We start from the raw sequence: 8,481 nt of genomic DNA, 5'->3' as shown, positions 1-8,481 counted from the left end.
GAGGCTGAGGCAGGAGAATGGTGTGAACCCAGCAGGCGGAGCTTGCAGTGAGCCAAGATCACGCCACTGCACTCCAGCCTGGACAACAGAGCGATACTCCATCTCAAAAAAAAAAAAAAAGGTTAAAATGGTACCTTTTATGTGTTATGCCTATTTTACCAAAATAAAAATATATTCCTAGCCAGATAATCTAGTTAGAATGAAGTTGATCCATTAGAATATTTTCCCACCTACTTGTAGTTGTTAGTCTATTGATTTAAAAAACAGGCTGGGCACAGTGGTGGTAGTTCACGCCTGTAATCCCAAGACTTTGGGAGGCTGAGGTGGGTGGATCACTTGAGGTCAGGAGTTCGAGACCAGCATGGCCAACATGGTGAAATCCCATCTTCACTAAAAATACAAAAATTATCCAGGCTTGATGTCATGCACCTGTAATCCCAGCTACTTGGGAGGTTGAGGCAGGAGAATCACTTGAACCCAGGAGGCGGAGGTTGCAGTGAGTTGAGATCGTGCCATTGCACTCCAGACTGGGTGACTGAGTGAGACTCCATCTCAAAAAACAAAGAGAAGAGAAGAGAAGAAGGAAGGAGGGAGGGAAGAAAGAAACACAGAGAGAAAAAAAAAGATCTTGAGTCACATAACAATACAGAAGTCTCCAGATTTCAATAGAAAATCACTTAAGCCAAAAATTGTGGCCGGGCGTGGTGTTTCACACCTGTAATCTCAGCACTTTGGGAAACCGAAGTGGGAGGATCACCTGAGGTCAGGAGTTCAAGACCAGCCTAGCCAACATGGTGAAACCCCATCTCCACAAAAATACCAAAAAAATTAGCCGGACATGATGGCAGGTGCCTGTAATCCCAGCTACTCAGGAGGCTGAGGTGGGAGAATTGCTTGAACCCGGGAGGTGGAAGTTGCAGTGAGCCAAGATTGTGCCATTGCACTCCAGTCTGGGTGACAGAGGGAGACTCCGTCTCAAAAACAAAACAAAACAAAACATGAAGATTTCAAACTGAATGAAAAAGACAATGGATGCCAACTCTGAGATAGACATGTTGGAATTATCTGGTCAAGGTTGTAAATCAGCCATGACGAAAATTCTTCGGTGACCAATTATGAACATGCTTGAGACAAATGAAAAAATAAAAAGGAAAAATTGATGAATTGGACTTATCCTGAAAACCCTTTGCTCTCTTCTTCATTCCTCCTCCTTCTCCATCTCCTCCTTTTCCTTCTCCTTCTCCCAGTGGCAAGTAGATTACATTGGCCTTGGACTGGGACACTCAGAGGGGGAACCCACACCCATGGTGCGTGTGTGGGCAGGGTGAGATTGAAGCTATCTCATGGTCACTTGCAGCGTAACAGGTTCTGGCTGTGCTGAATGATGAGTCGCGAGGGCCTGGTTGGTTGGTAGCTGCAAAGCCCAGACGTTCCTGCTGGCGGCATCTTGACGGGGAGCTGGGATTAGGCAAGGAGTCTAGGGCCTGGATGCAGAGCCTAGGGATGTACGGGGGTCAGGGAGGATGGAGCAGAGAAACCTGTGTGCTGGTTAGCGTGGTCTATCTGCGGTTTCAAAGGCAGAGCACCACCAGAGGAGGAGCCCTGTTTGGGTGTGCTGAGAGTGGCCCAGCAGATATAAGGCTATGGCTGGGACATTGATGCACCTCAGGGAGCACTGAACTGCTCTGAGCTGCCGACTAGGGCCATAGGCTAGCTACGTGGGTCCGTACTGAGGTGGGGGCTGAGCAGTCCCAGCGGCACCGCCCAGGCTGCCTGCTCTGGGGTCCCTGCAAAAGCCGCCGCTGAGCCCACGGACTTCCGGGTCGCAAGTACGTGGGGTCTGAAAATCTGTTTGGCTGGGTCAGCTGCTGTGACAATGCCCGGGCGATCGCGCCCTCCAGCGCTGCCTGCTGCCCGCATGCGGAGGAAGAGGCGGGTCCCCGCCTGAATAATCGGGCTCTGCCGGCCCACAGCGGATGTCAAAAGGTCAGGTCGCTCTGCTCCTTTCGCCTCGGTGTTTCTTCCTTATGGAAACTTTCTCGAGCTGCAGAAAAAGCTGGTCCTTCTCTTTCTGCCGGGCCCACAGCTTCTGCAGCGTCAGAATTTGTTCCTTCCGTCTCCTCTGGTGACATTCTCCGTTCCATCTCCTTTCTCTTCCTTCGTCCGCTCTTCCTCCATCTTCTCGCCATCACCTTATCTGCCTCCTCCTCTTCCTCCTCGCCCCGCAGACTGCGCTCCCGCTGGGGGCGCTCCGGGCACACTGCCTGCGTGACCCCCACGGGACCCTGCGCAGGCCAGCTCGCCCCGTCGGCCACAGGGCCTGGGGGCACCCGCCACCAGCCCAGCGGGCAGCCACAGCTCCTCCGAGTGCACAGGAAAATCTTGGCTTTTGAAAGACCCTGTTAAAATAAGGATGAAAAGATAAACTGTAGAGGAGAAAATATGTGCAAACCACATATCTGGCAAGGTACTGGTATCTAGAATAGATAAAAACTCGCACAAAACTCAACAGTAAAAAAACAACAGTTTTTGGCTGGGCGCGGTGGCTCACGCCTCTAATCCCAGCACTTTGGGAGGCTGAGGTGGGCAGATCGCCTGAGGTTTAGGAGTTCGAGACCAGCCTGGCCAGCATGGTGAAAGCCCGTCTCTAATAAAAATACAAAAATTAGCCGGGTGTGGTGGCAGATGCCTGTAATCCCAGCTACTGGGGAAGCCGAGGCAGGAGAATCTCTCGAACCCGGGAGACGGAAGTTACAGTGAGCCCAGATCCAGCCACTGCACTCCTGCCTGGGCAACAGAGCGAGAGAGACTCTGTCTCAAAAACAAAAGCAAAAACAAAACAGTCCTAATACAGCATGAGCGAAAGAGTTAAAAAGCTAAAAAGCGGTCTGTGCTCACTTCTGCACACATTTACTAAAAAATCGGAATGATACAGAGATTAGCATGGGCCCTGCACATAGATGACATGCAAATTCATGAAGTGTTGCATATTTTAAAAAAATTAAACAAAATTTAAACAAGAAAACAAACATTTCGCTGAGGAGGATATACAGATGGCAAACAAGCATACGAAAACATGTTTAACACTATTAGCCATTTGAGAAATGCAAATAAAAACCATAATGAAATATTGCTATACATCTATTAGAATGGCTAAAATAACAAAGTGACAATAACAAATTCTGACAAGGAAGCAGAGAAACTGAATCTGGCGTCCTCTGCTGGTGGAAATGTAAAATGAAGTGTAGCCACCTGGAAAGCAGTAATAGTTTCTTTTCTTTTCTTTCTTTCTTTTTTTTTTTTATACGAAGTCTTGCTCTGTTGCCCAGGCTAGAGTACAGTTTCATGGTCTTGACTCACTGCAACCTCCACCTCCCAGGCTCCAGTGACTCTCCTGTCTCAGCCTCCCGAGTAGCTGGGATTACAGGAACCTGCCACCACGCCTGGCGAATTTTTGCATTTTTAGTAGAGACAGGGTTTCACCATGTTGGCCAGGCTGGTCTCAAACTCCTGACCTCAGATAATCCACCCGCCTTGGCCTCCCAAACTGCTGGGATTACAGGTGTGAGCCACTGCACCTGGCCACAGTAATAGTTTCTTAAAAAGCTAAACAGGTAACTACCACCATACCATGTGATCCAGCAATTTCACTCTTGGGCATTTAGATGAGAGAAATGAAGACTTATGTTCTCACAAAGACTCTGATATGAATGCTCATAGCAGCTTTATTTATAATACGCAGAAACTGAAAACAATCCAGATGTCTTTCAATGGATGAATGGTTAAACTGTGATATATTCATACTGTGGAATACTACTCGGTAATAAAAAGAAAGAGTCTATTTATTATTACATATCACAACTTGCATGACTCTCCAAAATTATGCTGAATTTTAAGTCAATGCTAAAAAGTTACCTCCTGGCCGGGCGCGGTACCTCGTGCCTGTAATCCCAGCACTTTGGGAGGCCTAGGCAGGTTGATCACTTGAGGTCAAGAGTTCGAGACCAGCCTGGCCAACATGGGGAAACCCCATTTCTACTAAAAATACAAAAATTAGCCGGGCATGGTGGCACATGACTGTAATCCCAGCTACTCTGGAGGCTGAGGCAAGAGAATTGCTTGAACCCAGGAGGTGGAGGTTGCAGTGAGCCAAGATCATGCCACTGCATTCCAGCCTGGGTGATAGAGTGAGACTCCGTCTCTAAATAAATAAATAGTTACCTGCTGCATGATATAACATTTTTGAAAAGGCAAAATTATAGAAGTAGAAAACAGTAGTGGTTGTTAGGGGTTAAGGAGAGAATGGGGGCAGGAGAGAGATGAACTGTGGCTGTTAAAGGGCAACATGGGCCGGGCCCGGTGGCTCACGCCTGTAATCCCAACACTTTGGGAGGCCGAGGCAGATGGATCACCTGAGGTCAGGAGTTTGAGGCCAGCCCGACCAACATGTTAAAACCTGGTCTCTACTAAAAATATAAAAATTAGCTGGGCATGGTGATGTGCACCTGTAGTCCCAGCCACTCGGGAGGCTGAGGCAGGAGAGTCACTCGAAACCAGGAGGGGGAGTTTGAAGGGAGCCGAGATCATACCACTGCACTCCAGCCTGTGTGACAGAGCAAGACTCCATCTCAATAATAATAATAATAATAAAAGTTAATAAATAAAAATTTAAAAATAAAAAATTATCTGAGTGTAGTAGTGCATGCCTATAGTCCCAGCCTCTTGAAAACCTGAGGTGGGAGAATTGCTTGAACCCAGGAGTCTGAGGCTGCAGTGAGCTGGGATCATGCCACTGCACTCCAGCCTGGGTGACAGAGTGAGAATGTCTCCAAAAAAATAAAGAGAGAGAATGATTATTAAATGTAAAATGGCCTCCTAGAGTGAAACCTGGTACAACAGAATTGCCAGAGGCGTTCTAAATAGACTCCATCTTAAGTGAGGGCTAGGAAAATGAGGCTGGAACTTGCTGGGCTGCTTTACCAGAAAGGTATTCCTAGCCTCTAGGTGTTTACTAAAGGAACAAATTGGTAATGTTTACTGAACAGACGCAGACGTGGGAGTGTCCTAATATCCTAATATCTTGAGAACAAAGGCATTCCTAATTTTGCTTTAAAGATAATAATATCGATTCTTACAAAATAAAGTAATTAAGAACATGAATCCTTTGTCACAAACCCTTGAGCACAGCACATCTTCCCATGATCCTTTTCTATTCTACGTATACAAGTATTGTACCTAGGATGGACGCGTTTCTCCTCTTACTTTCGGGAACGTCATACTCTGTCTATGGAACAGCTGTACTTTCACTACTTTACTTTCTTAATGAGGTTGCTTCTACTTTGCACTGCGAACTCATCCTGAATTCCTTCTTGTGTGAGATCCAAGAACCCTCTCTTGGGGTCTGGATTGGGAACCCCTTCCTGTAACAAAATGACATTAGTGAAAAACAACAGTAACAATGAAGTCACTAGATCTCTGTGTACCAATATACAAAGATGTTTACGTATTGTAAATGCTCAAAGATCCTTATATTTTGCAAGATCCTGTTTGTGTGAAAAAATGGAGGGGTAGGCCAGGTGCAGTGGCTCATGCCTGTAATCCCAGCACTTTGGGAGGCTGAGGCACGCGGATCACCTGAGCTCAGGAGTTCAAGCCCAGCCTGGCCAATATGGCGAAAACCTGTCTCTACTAAAAATACAAAAATGAGCCAGACACCTGTATGGTGGTACACACTTATAATCCCAGCTACTCAGGAGGCTGAGGTAGGAGAATCGCTTGAACCTGGGAGGCGGAGGATGCAGTGAGCCAAGATTGTGTCATTGCAGTCCAGCCTGGGCAACAGAGCTAGACTCTGTCTCAAAAATAGTAATAATTAAAAAAATGGATGGTAAGCAGGGCATAGTGGCTCACGCCTGTAATCCCAGCACTTTGGGAGGCTGAGGTGGGAGGATTGCTTCAGCCTAGGAGTTTGAGACCAGCCTGGGCAACATAGTAAGACCCTATCTCTATATTTTTTTAAAAAATGGATGGGTACATGTGTAGGTTTATGCAAAGAAACATATATTATACATAATTATTTCAATCAAATGTTTCTAGAAGGAAACAGTGATTTCCTCTAATAGGGAGCACAAATGGGAAACAGACAGGAAAAACTTACTTTTTTTTGAGACAGACTTGCTCTGTCACTCAGGTTGGAGTGCATTGGCAGGCTCTCGGCTCACTGCAAACTCTGCTTCCCAGGTTCCAGCTATTATTCTGCCTCACCCTCCTAAGTAGCTGGGATTACAGGCGTACACCACCATGCCTGGCTAATTTTTGTATTTTTAGTAGAGATGGGGTTTCACCATGTTGGCCAGGCTGGCCTTGAACTCCTGACCTCAGGTGATCCGCCCCCACTTGGCCTCCCAAAGTGCTAAGATTATAGATGTGAGCCACCGCACCCGGCCAGAAAACTTACCTTTTGCTTGACACACTACTGTTCTGTTTATATTTTTTTAGTACCATGAGTATATATTACAACCATATATATATATGTATTTTTAGACAGAGTCAGCCTCCATTACCGGGCTGAAGTACAGGGGCTCAATCATAGCTCACTGCTACCTCAAACTCCTGGGCTCAAACCATCCTTCCACCGCAGCTTCCCAAGTAGCTGGGACTGCAGGCAGGTGCCACCATGCCTGGTGATTTTGTTACTTTTATTTTTGTAGAGATAAGGCCTTGCTATGTCACCCAGGCTGGTCTTGAACTCTTGGCCTCAAGTAATCCTCTCATCTCCGCCTCCCAAAGTGCTGGGATTACAGGCATAAGCCACCGGACCCAGTGACATTTATAATTTTTAAAACTGTAATTACAATGCTGTCATTATTTAGGTTCAAGCAAATCTAATTGTGTCTTCCTTAGAACAAAAGATATATTACAGCATGATTATTTTTTATTGTAGGAGTATTTCCTTTATCAGTGACTAATAATAGGTTTATTTAAAAATGCCTTATATTGTGATTTAATTTGTAAAAGTGCGCCACTTTCTCCACCTTTTTTTGTTTGTCTCTTAAAATTTACTTATTGGCCGGGCGCGGTGGCTCATGCCTATAATCCCAGCACTTTGGGAGGCCGAGGCGGGTGGATCACAGGTTAAGAGATCGAGACCATCCTGGCCAACTTCATGAAACCCCGTCTCTACTAAAAACACAAAAAATTAGCTGGGTGTGGTGGCACGTGCCTGTAGTCCCAGCTACTCAGGAGGCTGAGGCAGGAGAATCACTTTGGAGGCGGAGGTTGCAGTGAGCCGAGATGGTGCCACTGCGCCCCAGCCTGGGCGACAGAGACTCCATTAAAAAAAAAAATTACTTATCCTGCCTGGGTGCAGTGGCTCACACTTGTAGTCCAAACTGCTCAGGAGGCTGAGGTGAGTGGATAACTTGAGCTCAGGAGGTGGAAGCTGCAGTGAGCCGAGATCTGGGTGGATAACTTGAACCCAGGAGGTGGAGGCTGCAGTGAGCCGAGATCACGCCACTGCACTCCAGCTTGGGTGACAGAGCGAGACCGTCTCCAAAAAGAAAAAGAAAATTTACATTATCCTTTTAAGATCAGCTCAAAAACCTCCTCCTCCACTATGAATAACCCTAGAAACAGTGATTTCTTTCCTTTGGACTTCCATAGCCATTCTTTCTGCTGCTTTTATGATATTCATCATGTTCTAGCTTATTTAGTAATGTGTTTCGTCTCTTCTAAATTGTATCTACCTTGAGAGGGTAGATTATGTTTTATTAATCTTTGTATCTCTCACAATATAAAGCCCAGTGCCTTGGTGCTTGTATTAGTTTTCTGTCGCTGCTGTAACTGAAACTGCTAACTTAGTGACTTAAAAACAACACAGATTTAGTATCTTTTTTTTTTTTTTTGAGATGGAGTTTCACTCTGTCACCTAGGCGGAGTGCAGTGGCATGATCTCGGCTCACTGCAACCTCTGCCTCCCGGGTTCAAGCGATTCTTCTGCCTCAGCCTCCCAAATAGCTGGGATTACAGGCGCTACAGACATCACGGCCGGCTAATTTTTGTTTTTTTAGTAGAGATGGGGTTTCACCATGTTGGTCTCGAACTCCTGACCTCAGGTAATCCACCCGCCTCGGCCTCCCAAAGGGCTGGGATTACAGACCTGAGCCACTGCACCCGGCCGCAAATTTAGTATCTTACAGCTCTGGATGTTAAAAATCTGAAATGGTCTCCTTGAAGCCTGAATATTTAGTTAAAAAAACCCCAAAATTTGAAATGAGTCTCACAGCTAAAATCAAGCAGTAAGCAGAGAGGTGTTCCTTCTGGAGACTCCAGGGCAGGCCTTTTTCGTTATCTAGAGACTGCCTACATTTCTTGGCTCATAGCCACATCACTCTGACGTCTGCTTTCATCATTGTTACACCTTTGACTCTGACCCTCCTGCTTCCTTCTTTTTTTTTTTTTGAGACAGAGTCTTACTCTGTC

General features: G+C 46.2%; 1 pseudogene; it reads right to left on the bottom strand.

The window, feature by feature from the left end:
• Nucleotides 1–1,336: 1,336 nt before the first annotated feature.
• Nucleotides 1,337–8,481, bottom strand: part of LOC105525853 — a 12,078-nt pseudogene continuing 4,933 nt past the window's right edge.

Source organism: Colobus angolensis, unplaced genomic scaffold (genome assembly GCF_000951035.1).
Source record: "Colobus angolensis palliatus isolate OR3802 unplaced genomic scaffold, Cang.pa_1.0 Scaffold56, whole genome shotgun sequence".
Taxonomy (NCBI): Eukaryota; Metazoa; Chordata; class Mammalia; order Primates; family Cercopithecidae; genus Colobus; species Colobus angolensis.
This window is presented reverse-complemented; position numbering and strand designations above follow the sequence as displayed.